At 38.6% G+C, this 18,577-nt stretch overlaps 1 long non-coding RNA gene across 1 annotated transcript; it reads right to left on the reverse strand.

Moving 5' to 3' along the window:
* Nucleotides 1-15,259: 15,259 nt before the first annotated feature.
* Nucleotides 15,260-17,217, reverse strand: LOC134472222 (uncharacterized). Its single transcript, XR_010042113.1, has 2 exons — nucleotides 16,711-17,217; nucleotides 15,260-16,099 (listed from the first exon to the last, which is right to left on the reverse strand). It is a non-coding gene; the product is annotated as an uncharacterized LOC134472222 (long non-coding RNA).
* Nucleotides 17,218-18,577: the final 1,360 nt, after the last annotated feature.

The following is an 18,577-nucleotide window of genomic DNA, read 5'->3' on the forward strand; positions in this document are numbered from 1 at the left end:
CTTAATCTCTGTTAATTCTGAAATGACTGAAGTTCATGAAAAGTATTAAGCAACATTTAAAAATATGAAAGTTTAGGGAGAAAACACATTAACTATCACTTATTGTTCTTTGTTGCTTTTCTTTCTGTTTTATACTGGCATATAAATACTCCCACTTTTCAGTGGAAAAACTATCACCATTATTTACTTATTTATTCAAACTATTTTTGGCCACCTAGCTGATGCCTAGAATAGTGCATGAAGTTAAAGATTAACCAATAACTCAATATATTCTATAACTTACCCTTTATAATCTAAAAACTTTCCATGTAAAAAAGAAACAAGCAGATGAAGACTGAATAAAATCCCCTATGATAAAAAATATCAGAACCAGCATGATACAGAAACAATGGTGTATTTCTGCAGAAAAATTTTATTCTGCTGCTTTATTAACTAGAAGAAGTTAGCTACCTGCTGAAAAGGCTTGAGGAAAACTCATAGGATCCAAGAGCTACCGAACCTGAGAAAAAGTGGAAAATAAAAGCACTAATGATCAGAAGAGGACTCTGTTTCCAATCAAATCTTCAGTCTAGACCTCTTCCAAAACTTTTCAATTCTGCTGGCAATGAGCGATTTGTCACAGGATAGGGATTATGCTGCCCTGCATACTGTCCAAGCTGCCTCTGTGTATTTGAGTTTTACTTCAAGGCTTTTGCACAGGCAGTGAATTGTAATTTATCTTGAAGGGTGTCTCAGTCACTTCTCTTTCATTTTGCTGACACCCAAACTTAAGGGGGAAAGGTTTATTTAGCTCACATTCTGTAGATTTTTCAGCCATAATTGGCTGACATCAAGGTAGGATGGCTTCACAGAGGGGCAATGCAAAGGAGAACCAGATCATGGCAAATAGAAAACAGCAAAATCAGTAACTGACCTAACAGTGTCCTTCTGCCCCTTTATATTCTCTCTGGGCCACAGGAATTAAAGCAGTTTCAAACCAATCAGTGAACTGATCACACACCCTTAATCCCAGCATCTCATACTCTAGAGTCAGCCACCTCTAAGAAAGACCTATGACCACACAAAGGCTTTGAAGAAACATCTAGATGCCAACCATAGCAATGTACTGTAACCTTTTCTTCTACAAGTGTCTGAGTCTTGGACAATCACAAGTAGCCAAATCTTTAGATCATATCCAAATAAGTCACATGTGAGCTCTGAGGGACTCTCCTGTCTCTGAAAGTCACTTGACTTTTCTGAATAACTCTTCCTTTTTTGCATTATCAATATGACCTGTTTGCATGGTAGAGTGGGACATTCTGATCCGTTTTTGTGTAGACTGCTGCCCAATTCTAGAATCAGAAATGAAAATAATTAAGTTGTGCTAAAGTATATTTGTTGTAATTTTGTCTGAAAAATAGAGACAGCTCAAGTTGATAGAGGGTGTGCCAGTCTGGATTTAGTTTACAGAGGCATTCCACTATTGTCAGAGGGTAGAAAAGGATTTGAGCTACTCAGAAGTAATGGTGGTAAGGAAGCATGGCCTCAGGGACCACTAGACAGAGAAATTCACTATTTCATTCCTCATTTACAAGTACACTTGCCCTCATAAAACCAGGAATAAGTTACTCACAGAATCCAACTTTTGCTGGAGAAATGGAAGCTGAAATTTAAAGTCAGCTGCACAGAAATGCTAAAGAACAAGATTATCTAAAACAGAAATTGGACAGAGAGTCTTTGTAAACATTTGAATCGAAGATTGTTAAACATTTGGGGCTGGGAATTTAGCTCAGCGGCATAAGCACCTGCCTTGCAAGCAAGCAGTTGTGAGTTTGATCCCTGGTACCGATAAAAAGAGAAAAAAAAATTTAAAAATGTATTTACTAGCAATGTATCCAGAGATGTGTATGCTGTGTCATTATCATTCTTTCCAATGCTCCTCCAATGCTCCTCCAAATCTTAAGTAAAAACTACTAAAATAAGAAAAAAATGATATTGTAAGTGTATAAAAACTAGTGAAGGATCTGTGTTTCACCTACCTGATTGGTGTTAGGCCAAACAAATTGACTTTAAATGAAGAAGAAACTCACTGATGGTATATTCAACCAATGTATGGTCACTATGCAATTTAAACTTTGAGAAATACCATGATAAAAACAAAATTAAAAAGTGATCCCAACATCAAGTTTCAGTTCTGGCATAGTAAACTTGGAAGTACACCACTACCATCTTAAAAATAAGAGGAAAAACCGAGTTAAAATCAACTATTCCGTCACTGAGGTCAGAGAGCAAACCACCACCCTGAAATCTGAAGAGAAAGGAGAGTGCAAAAAACACAGCCAAATTCTGTTTACCTGAAGCAGAAGTTGCTGGAACTATAAACTGTAGGAAGAGCAAAATGGTAATTTTGACAAATTAATGGAAGCCAAGTGTTGACTAACACAAGAATGAGAAACTGTCGTTTTAGGGGATACCCCTAATTTTTATGGGCTTAACTGCAGATTATTATCTCACTAGATTATTATGGCCAAAAAGTAAGAGTTATAGTCTCACAAATGTGTCAAGGAAGGGAAGAATAATGATTTTTTAAAATATACTCTGAGAGTTCTCTATAACAGGAAGCGGGATTTACCAAGCTGTACACATCTAGAGAAAAGGCACATACCCTGCTCCAGCTGCCTCTGTAATTCCTGTTTCACACAAATGAAGAAAAAAAATCTAAGAAACATCCACCCATCAGAATCCAGGCTCATAACCTCTCCAGAAAACTAAGATTTAGCCTTAATGTTATATACTACACCCACTTCGTCACACCAACCATCACATCCACACAGCTCCAGTGTAATAACAGATTATTTCTTAAAAATTGCAAAGTGGCTCTGGCCTTGCTGACTGTCTTCCTTCACCTGGAGGGCACACAGAAGCTGCCTGCCTGGAGGAAGAAGCTGGGCCAAAGCGCAGGACGCCCCTCCGGCTTTGCTGACTGCATTCTCTCCAACTTCTCTCACCTGGAGGGCACACCGCAGCTGTCCGCTTGGAGGGAGAAGCTGGCCCAAGCTGTGGGAACCTGCTCTGGCTTTCCCTGTACCCTTTTTTGGCCTGGAGAGCACCAGCACGACTGTCACTGACTGGAAGAGGGAGCAGCCCTGCTGAGGAAGTTTGAGGCCTAACTAGGCCATAAGGGGACCTTCTATCAGCCTGGGGAGCTTTGCCATTCAAGGAGGTGGATGGTTACACAACATCCAATCCCCAGGGGAGTATGAGATCCTTGCTCTAGGGGGTTGGGGGCCTGTTGGGATTGCGGCCACACTAGATTGGGCTTAGTGGGATTCGGGCCTGCCTGGACCACACCAAGTGGCCTTCTTTCTGTCAGGGAAGTTTGCTGTCAGAGGGGGAAGCTGTGTAGCTTGAGGAGGCTTTAGGTCGACCTAAGAGGAGCCTGGCAACCTTCTTTTAATCTGGGGGCCTAGCTGCCCAAGGAGAAAGCTATGCTACCAGAGAAGTCCCAGGAGCCCAGGACATAGGAGAAAATTTCCAACATGCCCAAGGGAAGCTCTGGAACAACAATGGAAACACAGAAATATAGGAAAATGACAAAACAAAACAAAAATGCAATCTCAAAATTCAGCCAATCCCAAGAAAAAGCGTAGGAGCCATATACATAGAAGAAAATACATGCCATATGCCTGAAATACCTGAAATAATAGTAACTGAAATAAAGAAGCAACTCTGGGAACTTTAAGGAATTCAAACTAGAAATAATCTAGAAAGAAAAAATGATCAAAGAAATGAAGGACATGCGGAACATATCTAAAGAAGACACGGTTTAAAAATTGGAGGAACTAAACAAAAAGAATCCCTGGATGAACAATATAAGAAACAAACAGAATATATAAAGCAGATGCAAAAAGATATACAGGAAATCAAAAACTCCATTGAAAGTTGTAAGAACCACCTCAATGAATCTGAAGATACAATTTCAGACCTCAAAGGCAAGATTGTAGCCAGTGAACAGGAAAGAAAAGATCTTCTAAAGATAACAAGAAATCAGAAAATAACAATTCAACATCTGCAAGATGATGCAAAGAAAAACAATATAAGGTTGATAAGGATAAATGAAAAAGAAGGGGACAATATAAAGGATGTCCAGACAACATTTAGAGAAGTAATAGCTGAAATTTCCATAAAAATGAGATTGGAAACTGGTATCAGGATCAACGAAGCATATAGAATTCCAAATAGCCATAACCAAAATAAAACTGCACCCAGACATATAATAACCACCATACCAGAAATCCAACATAAGTATAGAATATTAAAAGCTGTCAGAGAGAAAAGACAGATCACCTATAAAGAAAAACCTATCAGAATCACAGCACACTGCTCAGCACAAACAACAAAGTCAAGAAGAGCATGGAGTGAAGTATTTCAGATCCTAAAGGAAAATGATTTCCAACCTAGACTGATGTAGCCTGCAAAACTGTCCTTCAAAATCGATGGAGAAATAAGATACTTCCATAACAAAGAACAGCTGGAGAACTTCATGATTACCAAGCCAACCCTGCAAAGAATACTAAAAGAAAGTTTAGATACACTTAGGAAAAAAACACTACATAAAGCAGACAACTAAACAGAACAGAAAGATAAAGATGCAACAGTAGAAAGATACATATCAACAATAAACCAACATATAACAGTTATAACTATTAATGTAAATGATCTCAAGGCACCAATTAAAAGAAACAGACTGGCAGAATGGACAAGAAACAAAATCCAACCATATGCTGTCCATAAGAAACCCATCTAACCCAAAAGGATACTCACAGACTGAAAGTCAAAGGATGGAAAACAATACTTAATGCAACAGGAACCCCCCAGAAAGTGGGGAAAGCTATTCTGTTTGCAGACAACGTGAACTTCAAATCAATAATGATCAGAAGAGATAAAGAAGGTCACTACATACTGGTTAGAGGAAAAGTTCAAGAGGAAGAGATAACTATCTTAAATATATATGCACCAAATTCCTGAGCACCCAGTTATATAAAACAAGCATTAAAAGAAATGAAAAACCAAATGAGCAATAATACCATTAAAACAGGAGATCCTAACACACCATTGACACCAAGGGACAGATCAACCAGACAGAAAATTAGCAAAGAAAAAAAAAAAAAAAAAAAAGAACTGAATCACATCTGTGAACAAATGGACTTGATAGACATATACAGACTATTCCACCCAGCAACATCAGAATACACATTCTTCTCAGCAGTACATAGGACATTCTCTAAAATAGACCATATATTAACTGACAGGACATATTTAAAAATGCAAAAGGGTTGAAATTATACCTTACATGCTATCAGACCAGAGCGCTACGAAATTAGAAATTAATGATAAAAGATACTGCAAAAATCCCAAAAACACGTGGAAGCTGAATAACACACGCTTGAGTAATCAGTGGGTCACAGAGGAAATTAAAGAAGAAATTAAACAATACCTACAAACAAATGAAAACACAAATATAACTTACTGGAATCTGTGGGATGCAATGCAAGCTGTCCTCAGAGGAAAATTTATTGCACTGAGTCCCCACATAAAGAAAACAAAATGAATACAAATAAATGACCTAATGTTACACCTCAAACATCTAGAAAAAGAAGAGCAAGTCAAGCCGAAAGACAAAAGAAGAGAGGAAATTATAAAAATCAGAGCAGAAATTAATGCAATAGAGATTAAGAAAACAATCCAAAGAATCAATGAATCAAAGAGTTGGTTATTTGAAAGAATAAATCAAATCAATAATCCCCTAGCCAACTTATTTAAAAAAGGGAAAAAAAGCTCACGTTTATGCAATAAGGAATGAAAAAGGTGAAATCACTACAGACCCTATGGAAATACAGAAGATCAACACCTATTTCGAAAACCTCTACTCCCAAAGGTTTGATAACACAGAAGAAATAAACAGATTCCTAGAAGCATATGAAGTACTAAAGCTAGGTCAAGAAGATGTAAAACTGCTGAACAACCCAATTTCGATTAATGAAATTGAAAATGTACTTAATTCCTTACCTACGAAGAAGAGCACAGGCCAGGATGGATTCACTGCAGAATTGTACAAGAAATACAAAGACATAACGCCGACATTCCTCAAACTCTTTAGTGAAATTGAAAGGGAAGCAATCTTACCTAAGTCATTCCTGGAAGAAAATATTACTCTAGTACCAAAACCTGAGAAAGACCCAACTGAAAAAGAGCACTACAGACGAACCTCTCTAATGAACACAGATGCAAAAATCCTCAATAAAATATTGGCAAATAGGATGCAACAAATCGTCAGAAGATTATACACCATGAGCAAGTGAGATTCATCCCAGACATGCAGGAATGTTTCAATATACATAAATCAATAAATGTAATCTACCACATCAATAAAGCCAAAAGTAAGAATCACATGATCATTTCTATAGATGTAGAAAAAGCATTTAAATAAGGTCCAACATTCATTTATGATAAGAACCTTGCAGAAAATTGGAATAGATGGTCTTTACCTCAATATAATAAAGGCCATCTATGACAAGCCAACAGCCAGTATCAAAGTAAATGGCCAGGCACAAGACAAGGATATCCCTTATCACCACTCCTATTTAAGATAGTACTGGAAATACTAGCCAGAGCAATTAGACAAGAAAGAAAATTAAAGGGGTAAAAATAGGAAAAGAAGTTAAACTATCATTATTTGCAGATGATATGATACTCTAGGTAGAAGAACTCTAAAACTCCATTGAAAGACTTTTAGATATAATAAATAAATTCAGCAATGTAGCTGGATACAAAATCAATACTGAAAAATCAATAGAAATCCTATACACTAACAAGAAAATCACAGAGAGAGAAATAAGAAAAGCCACACCCTTCACACTAGCAAGCAAAAAAGTGAAATATTTAGGAATTATTCTCACAAAAGAAGTGGAAGACCTATACAGGGAAAATTATAATACACTGAAAAGTGAAATTGAAGATGATCTCAAAAAATGGAAAGACATCCCTTGCTCATGGATAGGAAGAATAAATATTGTGAAAATGGCCATTCTCGCAAAACTGTTATACAGATTCAATGCAATCCTGAGAAAAATACTAACAACATACCTCATAGATCTTGAGAAATCACTCCTACAATTCATCTGGAGTGATAAGAGATCTAGAATAGCAAAGACTGTTCTAAGCAGCAAAGGCAGGGCAGGAGGCATCACAATCCCTGACTGGAAGTTATACTACAAAGCAACTGTAGTAAAATCAAAATGATACTGGAACCAAAACAGAGCCAAAGATCAGTGGAATAGATTAGAAGATACAAGCATTACTACAAACACACTCAACCACTTGATCTTTGATAAAGGGGCCAAACAGGTTCACTGGAAGAATGACAGTCTCCTTAATAAATGGTGTTGGAAAAACTGGCTCTCCATTTGCCAAAAACTAAAACTAGACCCATGCCTATCAACATGTACTAAATAAAAATCTAAATGGATCAAAGATCTAAAAGGAAAATGATTCCCAACCTAAACTGATGTACCCTGCGAAACTGTCCTTCAAAATCAATGGAGCCATAAGACACTTCCATGACAAAGAACAGCTGGAGAACTTCATGATCACCAAGCCAACCCTGCAAAGAATACTGAAAGACAGCCTAGATACATTTAGGAAAAAACCACTAAATAAAGCAGACAATTAAACAGAGCAGAAAGATAAAGATGCAACAGCAGAAAGATAACATGTCAACAATAAACCAATATATAACAGTTATAACCATTAATGTAAATGGTCTCAATGCACCAATTAAAAGAAACAGACTGACAGAATGGATCAAGAAACAAAATCCAACCATATGCTGTCTACAAGAAACCCATCTAACCCAAAAGGATACTCACAGACTAAAAGTCAAAGGATGGAAAACAATACTTCATGCAACAGTAACCCCCCCCCCAAAAAAAGCAGGGGTAGCTATTCTGTTTGCATACAATGTGAATTTCAAGCTAATAATGATCAGAAGGGATAAAGAAGATCACTACATACCGGTTAGGGGTAAACTCCAAGAGGAAGAGCTAACTATCTTAAATATATATGCACCAAACTCCAGAGCACCCAGTTATATAAAAAAGTACTAACAGAAATGAAAAATCAAATTGGCAATATCAAAATTCTAAGAGGAGATCTTAACACACCATGGACACCAATGGACAGATCAACCAGACAGAAAATCAGCAAAGAAATAAAAAAACTGACTCACACCTGTGAACAATTGGACTTGATAGACTATTCTACCCAACAACAACAGAATACACATTCTTGTCAGCAGTACATGGGTCATTCTCTAAAATAGACCATATATTAATTCACAGAACATATTTAAATAAATGCAAAAGGGTTGAAATTATCCCTTGCATGCTATCAGACCACAGCGCTATGAAATTAGAAATTAATGATAAAAATACTGCAAAAATCCCAAAAACACTTGGAAGCTGAATAACACACTATTGAGTAATCATGAGTCACAGAGGAAATTAAAGAAAAAATTAAACAATACCTAAAAACAAATGAAGACTTCCGGGAGAACATGGCGGACAGATAGCAGATACTACGGAGGCTCTCTGAAAGGCTTGGTTCAGAAGTCAGGAATGGTGCGGACTAAGGAGACATAAGCCGGTAGAGATATGCTCTGCTGACTCAGGAACAAACTGGGCTGAGAGAAACCAACTTGGAATGCAGTCCTGGTGCTAAAACAGGAACAGAAAAGCCTCGGTGTGGAGGCTAGACCCCGCGCCATTGGAAGCCGCAATTTGGGTTTCCCGCCGCGCCGCGGCTGGCTGCCTCTACAGCTGCTCGGCAAGGAGAGAGATGCGCAGAAGCTCTGAGAATGGGAGTCTGCGAATGGAGTCGAAAACAGGATGGGCAGGGAGGCGTACACTGACTTGTGGTGAGGTGAGTGAGAGAAACTGACACTCTACCACAGTTTGACTCCAGCAGAGGACTTTCTGGGCTCGGGCAGTCCTGCGGGAGCACGGCGCAGTGGCAACTCGAGCCACACATTCCCCTCTCGGACGGGATTGGTGAAAAGTGCCTGGCCTGCGTGATGCTGCTGGCGGACTCGGTAGGCTGGCCCAACCCAGATCCCAGAGCCTGACGGTGGCCCGGAGGGGCGACTCCCGTGTAGGCTGCCTAGTCTGTAACTCCCTGGTGCGCTGCGGTGGGCGGGAACACCTAGCCAGCGCAATTCAATCAGGCTGTGGCTGAAAGGGAGGGAAGCTGGGCCTCCTATGTAAGTTTGCATATATAAGGAACAGAGAATATGGGAAAAGGCAGCAACAAGAAAGGCTCCTCGGCCCCCAATTCTGAGAAACAGGCAATAGCAGACACCACACCAATAGACATAAAGCACCATATAGAGAGCCTCATAGACCAATTCAGGAATGAAGTTATCAACGACCTGAAGCTAGAAGTATGCAGAATAGTTAGAGAAATGCTAAGCACCACCCAGGAAAAAACAGATGGTGGAATGGAAGAACAGAAAAAGAGGGGAGAATTGTTTGGTGGAGAAAACAGAGAAAGCATAGAGTACGTGAAGCAGGTTCAAAGGGACTATCAAGAAACTAAGAAGTCTATCCAAGACTGGCATAACAGCTTGAAAGAAACTAAGGACAGACTATCTGAACTGGAGGGCAGACTTGTAATATGGGAGAATGAAATGAAAAACTTCTTAAAAATAACAAAGAAACAAACAGAAATAATACAAAGACAAGAAGATGATAATAGGAGCCATAACTTAAGGATTAAGAACATAAAAGAAGAAGTAGGGACACAAACAAGTGAACTACAAAAGCTACTCATAGAAATAATCCAGGAGAATTTTCCTAATTTAGCAAAAGGTAAAGATACTCAGATGTATGAGGCATACAGGACCCCAGCTACCTACAACCCAAACAGAGCAACACACAGGCATATAATAATAAAAATTCCAGAAATTCAATACAAGAACAGAATATTAAAAGCTGTCAGAGACAAGAAACAGACCACTTACAAGGGAACACCCATTACAATTACAGCAGATTTCTTTGTACAAACCATCAAATCACGAAGAGCGTGGGGGGAAATAATTCAAGCTTTGAAAGACAATAATCTCCAGCCAAGATTGAGATATCCTGCACAACTGTCCCTGGAAATTGATGGAAAAACAAGGTGCTTCCAGGATAAAGAGGAACTGGGGGAATTTGCAACCACCAATTCAACTCTACAGAAAGTATTGCAGGATATTCTAAAAAAAAGAAAAATACAAAGAACCCAGAAATAGTGGCGGGGAGGCCACAATGAATGGAGCAGAGAACAAAATGAAGAAGACAAACTTACAGCTACTGACAGAAAAAGAGCTCAACAGAAATGAGGCAGAGAAGATTAGATGATAGGAACAGCCATTTTGGAGAAAATGACATCTTAATAGGTAATACTGATTTAGTATCATCTTGTTTTGAAGTCTCATCTAGCTTTTGCTCTTCTGTCTCCAATGGTCTAAATAGGTTGTATCTTATTGGATTTTACTATGCATGATAGTATAAGCAAAAACCTTTTAAAGACAAGGAGATTATACAGAAACCATTGTTCATTTTCTGTTAGTCGATTCTAAATATTCTGTAATGCTGTCATTCTCTTAAATGGTTTTACATTGTTTTGATATACTTAATGCTACAGTATATGAAGTTATACTCAAGGACTTCAAGGAAAGAGTCAATATGGTAACTACTTTTGGGTCGGAATTATCTGGTGGTGAAACACTATTCTGCTTAAATGGTTATGTTTTGATCTGCGCTGTTTCGCTGTTATGCCCTCTTTTATCCCAATCTCCACTCCATTATTTACTTTTTTATTTTTTCCGTTTAATTAAAGGGAAAAAATAGCAGGATATATTATAGTAACCCACTTTGACTTTCTATTATCTCGATTTGAAGCCCTGTATTACTCTCACCATCTTGTTTTTGACTGATGTTCCCCTATTCTGTTTTGCTGGATAGTATCAGGTTCGAAAGTTTAGGCATCAGCTGTGAAGATAATGAGATTCATAATGATATAATAATATCATTATATCATAATGATATAATATCATTATATCATAATGATATAATATCATAATGATATAATAATATCGTTATAATAACGCCCATTCTCGTTGACTTTTATCTACTTTTGAACACCTACAATGTCTCCAATGGTTTGGTTTTGTCGGTTTTGTTCTTTACTGTTTTGTTCAATTGTATTATAACTAATGATATAGGCAATTCTATTAGAGATAGCGGGAGGCATTATGGTAACCACTGTTGATCACCTTGTATTATGTTTTTACATTATCTATTATGTCCACCCTTTTGACTTGACCGATTCTGTTCTGTTATGTCACATTTGGTTTTACTCTCTTCCAAAAAAGCAATAAGAACTGTGGGAGCAATGAAACCCAAAATGTGTAATAGTCATTGTACAAAAGAGAGGAAAAGAAAGTGCTCTAAACTACATAACTGCATGTATATTTAAGTGTATAAGATAAAAAATGATATCACAGAGTTTTATTGGATCATTGAACAGAACTGTTTGCAGTATCATTGTTGGAATGTCCACTCTACAAGCTTTAATTCTGTGACTTGAACAATTATTTCTAAGATGGCAATATGTAATCCATTAACTAGTGATTTCCTACTGTTCATTTTTTTTCTGTAAATCTGTATAACTTGTACCCTTTCACTGTTTTTTTTTCTTTTCTCCTTAAATAAAATTTAAAAAAATAAATAAAAAATAAATAAAATAAATAAAAACAAATGAAAATACAAATGCAACTTACCGGAATCTGTGGGATGCAATGAAAGCTGTCCTCAGAGGAAAATATATTGCACTGAGTTCCCACATCAGGAAAACAGAACGAATACAAATAAATAACCTGATGTTACACCTCAAACATCTAGAAAAAGAAGAGCAAGTCAAGCCCAAAGACAAAAGAAGGAAAAAAATTATAAAAATCAAAGCAGAAATCAATGCAATAGAGACTAAAAAAACAATCCAAAAAATGAACAAATCAAACACTTGGTTTTTTGAAAGAATAAATAAAATCGGCAAGCCCCTAGCCAACCTTATTTTAAAAAGGGAAGAAAAAGCTCAAATTCATGCAATAAGGAATGAAAGAGGCAAAATTACTGCAGACCCTATAGAAATACAGAAGATCATAAACACCTATTTCGAAAACCTCTCCTCTCAAAGGTTTGATAACACAAAGGAAATAGATTGCTAGGAGCATACGAAGTACGAAAGCTAGGTCAAGAAGATGTAAAACTACTGAATAACCCAATTTCTATTATGAAATTGAAAATGTAATTAAATCTTTACCTACAAAGAAGAGCCCAGGCCCAGACAGATTCACAGCAGAATTCAGAAATACAAAGAAGACCTAATGCCAACACTCCTCAAACTCTTCAATGAAATTGAAAGGGAAGCAATCCTTCCTAAGTCATTCCTGGAAGCAAATATTTCTCTAGTACCAAAACCTGAGAAAGACCCAACTGAAAAAGAGAACTACAGACCAATCTCCCTAATGAACACAGATGCAAAAATCCTCAATAAAATATTGGCAAATAAGATGCAGCAAATCATCAAGAAGATCATACACCATGACCAAGTGGGATTTATCCCAGGCATGCAGGGATAGTTCAATATACGTAAATTAATAAATGTAATACACCATATCAATAGAGCCAAAAGTACGAATCACATGATCATTTCTATAAATGCAGAAAAAGCTTTTGATAAGGTCCAACATTCATTTATGATAAGAACCTTGCAGAAAATTGGAATAGATTGAGCTAAAGACCATCTATTCCAATTTTCTGCAACCGTCTATGACAAACCAATAGCCAATATCATACCAAATGGCCAAAAATTGAAGGCCTTTACTTTAAAATCAGGCACAAGACAAGGATGTCCCTTATCATTGCTCCTATTTAATATAGTATTGGAAATGCGGGCCAGAGTAATTAGACAAGAGAAAGCAGTAAAAGGCGTAAAGATAGGAACAGAAGAAGTTAAATTATCATTTAACTAAAATTCATCTGGAGCGAGAAGAGACCTAGAATAGCAAGGACAGTTCTAAGCAGCAAAGGCAAGGTAGGAGGTATCACAATCCCTGACTGAAAGTTATACTACAAAGCAACTGTAGTAAAATCAACATGGTACTGGAACCAAAACAGAGTCAAAGATCAGTGGAATAGATTAGAAGATACAACCACAATTACAAACACACTCAACCACCTTATCTTTGATAAAGGGGCCAAACAGGTTCACTGGAAGAAGTACAGTCTCTTTAATAAATGGTGTTGTAAAAACTGGCTCTCCATTTGCCAAAAACTAAAACTAGACCCATGCTTATCACCATGTACTAAAATAAAAATCTAAATGGTATCAAAGATCTGAATATTAAAACAGAAACACTAAATCTATTGGAAGAGAAATTGGGTAAAAACCTTGAAGACATAGGAGTAGGTAGAAAATTCATGAACAGGACTCAAACTGCATGGGAAATACTTCCCAGAGTCAATAATTGGGATCACCTCTTATTAAAAAGTTTCTGCATGTCAAAAGAAATCTCTAGCATGGTGAAAAGAAAACCCACAAACTGGGAATAAGTCTTAGTGAACTGCCCCTCAAACAAAGGACTTCTGTCTAAAATATATAAAGAATTTTAAAAAATCAGACCCCCAAAATTCAAAGATCAAATCCAAAAAAGGGCATCTGAGATGAATAAACAATTTTCAGATGAAGAAATACAAACGGCAAATAAATACATGAAAAAATGTTCACCATCACTGGTCATTAGAGAAATGCAAATTAAAACCATACTGAGATTTCATCTCACTCCTGAAAGAATGGCCAAGATCAAGAAAACCACCAACAAAAAAATGCTGGAGAGGCTGTGGGGAAAAAGGAGCTCTCCTGCACTGTTGGTGGGAGTATAGACTAGTGCAACCATTGTGGAAGTCAGTCGGAGATTTCTCGGAAAGCGTGGATTGGAAACCCCATTTGACCTAGCTATTCTACTTCTAGGCATACTCCCAAAAGAACTGAAAGCATCATACCACAATGACATATGTGCACCCATGTTTATAGCAGCACAATTTGTAATTGCCAGATCTTGGATACAACCTAAGTGTCCATCAACTGAGGAATGGATAAAAAAGTTGTGGTACTTTTATACAATGGAGTACTACTCAACTATAAAGAATGATCACATTGAGATATTTATAAATAATTGGACACACCTTGAGACCATACTCATAAGTGAAATAAATCAAACTCACATGTATAATTACCGAATAGTTTCCCTAGTGTAAGAAATGATAAGAATACATAAAAGTATGTGGTAATTATGATTCCCAATCATATTGGTTTGAAGCCATAAAATGTTTTCACTAATTAATTGCAATGGTTTTAACCTGGGTTGTTTGATCTTTAGTATCAGTCATAGTACAAATAGCTATTATGAAGAAAACAACACATCATAAAAGCTAGTGCTGGTTTAATATCATCTTGTTTTGAAGTCCCACCAAGCTACTGTACATCTGTTTCCACTGGTTTTAACATGTTGTATCTTACTATATTTTACTATATGTGATAGTATAAACAAAATTTTTTATAGGCAAAGAGATAATATAGAAACTGTTGTTCATTTTCTGTTAACTGGTTCTAAATACCCTGCAATTCTTTCATTCTCTTGAATGGCTTTACACTGTCTTGATATGCTTGATGCTATAGTATACAAAGTTATGCTCAAATAATTCAAGGAAAGAGGCACTATGGTGACTACTATTATGTTAGATTATCTGGGGTGAAACACAATGATGCTTAAATTGTTTGGTTCTGACCTGTGTTGTTCTGTTACAATGTCCTCTTTTATCTCAATCTCCACCCTTTTTATTTTTAATTAATCTATTTTTTTTCAATTAAGGGAAAACTAAATTAAAAAATAGCAGGATGTATTATAGTAACTTTTTTGTTTTCTGTCGATGTCCGCTCCCGGCCGGCAGGAAAGACACACGACAAGGTCTGGCGGTGGTCAGGCTTTTCTTTATTCTCTCCTTATACAGTCTGCCCCGAAGCCTCTACCAGTCCGCTCTCCGCGGCTCCTTCCGTGCTTCAGTCTGCCCCGAAGCCTCTACCGGTCCGCTCCCCGCGGCTCCTTTTGTGCTTCAGTCTCTCTCTCTCTCTCTCTCTCGGGGGTGGAGGCACTGGCTATATATAGGATTAATAGCTAGGCAGACTACCCTGTGAGGCGGGAACTTAGTGGGGTGATAAGAAACAGGTGCCACACAGGCGGGCTCGATGAGAGGGGTAATCTAGCCCAGGCTTTTGTACTTTCCCACAGGCCTCGCAATCACCGCGTCTGATGACTTGACAGTGCCACGGCTCCCAACATCTCCCCCTATTTTATTTTAAATGATGGCTACGCGCATCGCAGCCCATCCTGGATAGAGTGCAGAGGCCTATGCCCCGAACTGAGGCCCACCGTAGGCCCTTAGCGTAGACCCTGGTCGGCCGTCCCAGGGTCCACCAAGGCCTTGAGGCCCTCGTCCTTTTTTCTAGGGCCAGGAATGAACCGGACGGAACCTGGTTGCACATAGGCATGCACTCATTTCTCTCCACGAATCCCCTCGGAGAGAAATTTATCTAACAATCCAGCGGCTTTCGAGCGGAACGGGGTAGGGCCTGGCTTAGGTTGAGTCGTGCTGGGGAGGCACGCTCTTACCCGTCATTGACTCACCCACCCTGCTACATGTTGTTGTCTAGGGAGGAGAATGTGGGAAGCCTGTCACTTTTAAACGCGGTCGTAGGCCATGCGAGCGAGCCATGCGTATACAAGGGTAGCACATAGGGGAGCAAGCCGTTCCAGGCCCCCAAAAAGGGATTGTCCTGCAGTTCTTTTAGGGCTCATCTTGTTGTTGGGTCTGCGGTTGGCCTCTGGTGGAACAGGCCTGATCTTCAGTCGAGGGACCTGTCGCGTCAACCTCTCTGGGACCCACATTGGTTCTCGTCCCGATTCCTGCGGAAAGACACAAACCGCGCCTCGGCTTCCTCTTTTGTATCTCTGCCCTCCTTGACGGACCCTTCTCGGGAGCTTCCTGACTGTGCCTGTTCAAACACCTCGCGTACTTCTACAAGTTCTTGAGAGCTCCCCCCGTAACTACCCTCACTCTTTAGGCACGTGTGTATCATTTCCCACAATGGACGAGCAGAGACTGAAGCTCTACCCTCCCGCTCTGCTAGGGAAAGGTCTCTGCCCAACTTTTCCCAGGAGGGCAGGTTTACATGCCCTGTAGGCAGAAACCAGGGAGCAAAGCTGTCAATCTCTGCAAGGAAATTTTCTAAAGTCTTACGCCCCACCTTGAGGTCCTTGGACTTTAGGAGTCTCCGAAGGACCAACACCAAGGCTGTGTATCTTTACTTGGCATGTTTCCCATTTTTAATATATCTTCTGTTATTTTTACTTCTATGTTTATGTTTTACACTCTTTTATTACCTTAAGTTCTGGTGTTATGTTTCATACTCACCGCGTGAGGCCCAAGAAACCCGCCACTTACGCGTGAGGTTGAGAGGAGTCTACAAACCCTGTAGGTGCGCGCCACCCAGGGCCCAGGCTTATCCTCTACTCACCTGTCCTGCAGCTGCAGCACTGTGTAGGAGAATGCAGTCCACCGCCGCGTCTCGGGGTTGATCAATCCCCGTGCGGGCCTCCAAATGTCGATGTCCGCTCCCGGCCGGCAGGAAAGACACACGACAAGGTCTGGCGGTAGTCAGGCTTTTCTTTATTCTCTCCTTATACAGTCTGCCCCGAAGCCTCTACCAGTCCGCTCTCCGCGGCTCCTTCCGTGCTTCAGTCTGCCCCGAAGCCTCTACCGGTCCGCTCCCCGCGGCTCCTTTTGTGCTTCAGTCTCTCTCTCTCTCTCTCTCTCGGGGGTGGAGGCACTGGCTATATATAGGATTAATAGCTAGGCAGACTACCCTGTGAGGCGGGAACTTAGTGGGGTGATAAGAAACAGGTGCCACACAGGCGGGCTCGATGAGAGGGGTAATCTAGCCCAGGCTTTTGTACTTTCCCACAGGCCTCGCAATCACCGCGTCTGATGACTTGACAGTGCCACGGCTCCCAACAGTTTTCCTATTAACCTGATTGGAACCCCAGTATTGCTCTCCCCATCTTGTTCTGTCTGATTTTACTATATTATATTTTGTTTGATAGTATCAAGTTTGAAGGTATAGGTAACCACTTTGAAGGCAATAAGATATACTATGATGCCCATTATGCCCACTAGCTGCCCACTGTTATCTTCTTTTGAAGTCCTGTAAGGTCTCCAGTGTAGGTTTTATTGGTCTTGTTCTGTACTGTTTTGATCAATTCTATTATACCTGATGATATAGGCAACTCTTTCTAAAAATAGCAAAAGGCAAAACGGTAACCTTTTTTGATCACCTGATATTCTATTTTTGCATTATGTATTATGACCATCCTTCTGTTCTGACTCTGTTTTGTTTAGTCACATTAGGTTTTATTCTCTTCAAAAAAAAGTCATAAGAACTATGGGAGTAAAAAATCCCAAAAAGTGTAATTGTCATTGTAAAAAAGAGAGGAAAGAAAGTGATCTAAATGATATAACTGCATGTATATTTAAATGTGTAGGATGGAAAACCATATTACTGAGATTTTGTTGGATCATTGAATAGAACTGTCTGCAATCCCACCTTGTGAATGTCCACTTTGTATGCTTTAATTTTATAATTTGGACAACTGTTTCTAAGATGACAATATGTAACCTATTAACTAGTGATTTCTTACTGTATATTTTTTTCTTGAAATTCTGTATTATTTCTACCCTTTTACTGCTTTGTTTTTTATTTCCTTTTTTTCTCTTTAAATAAAAAAAGTATTGCAAAATAAAGACATGAGAAATTGACCAAACAATTAAGCACAAACCATGCTTTTCAATGAACTGAGATTAATAGTGTATTTATTCTCTCTCATACACACACACACACACACACACACACACACTTCCCTTTTCTCCTTCCCCTCATTCCAGTTGTTCATTTCTTTTAAGCAATTTCTTCCCTTTTCACTTTCACTATATTATATATTTTGAAAAATATTTACTCTTTTAATTTTTTACACTAGGAAGCACCCATATGTGTGCGTGATTTATTTCAATTTATGAGTATTGTCTCAAGTTGCGTTCATTTACCTACAAAAGTCATGAGTTTATCTTTCTTTATAGATGAGTAGTACTCAATTGTAAAATAAATGTCACATCTGGCCTGGGGATGTAGCTCAGCAGAATAAATGTCTAGCTGGCAAGCACAAGGTCCTGAGTTCAATTCCATATATATATTCCATTCCTCAGTTGACGGGTATTCGCATTGTTTCCAAGATTTGATTATTACAATTTGTGCTACAATAACCATGGGTGCACATATATCATTGTGGTCAGACGTTTTTAATTCTTCTGAGAAAATAGCCAGAAGTAGT

Source organism: Cavia porcellus, unplaced genomic scaffold, assembly GCF_034190915.1.
Source record: "Cavia porcellus strain 051 isolate PalLab524CR breed Dunkin Hartley unplaced genomic scaffold, mCavPor4.1 scaffold_22, whole genome shotgun sequence".
NCBI classification, from domain to species: Eukaryota; Metazoa; Chordata; class Mammalia; order Rodentia; family Caviidae; genus Cavia; species Cavia porcellus.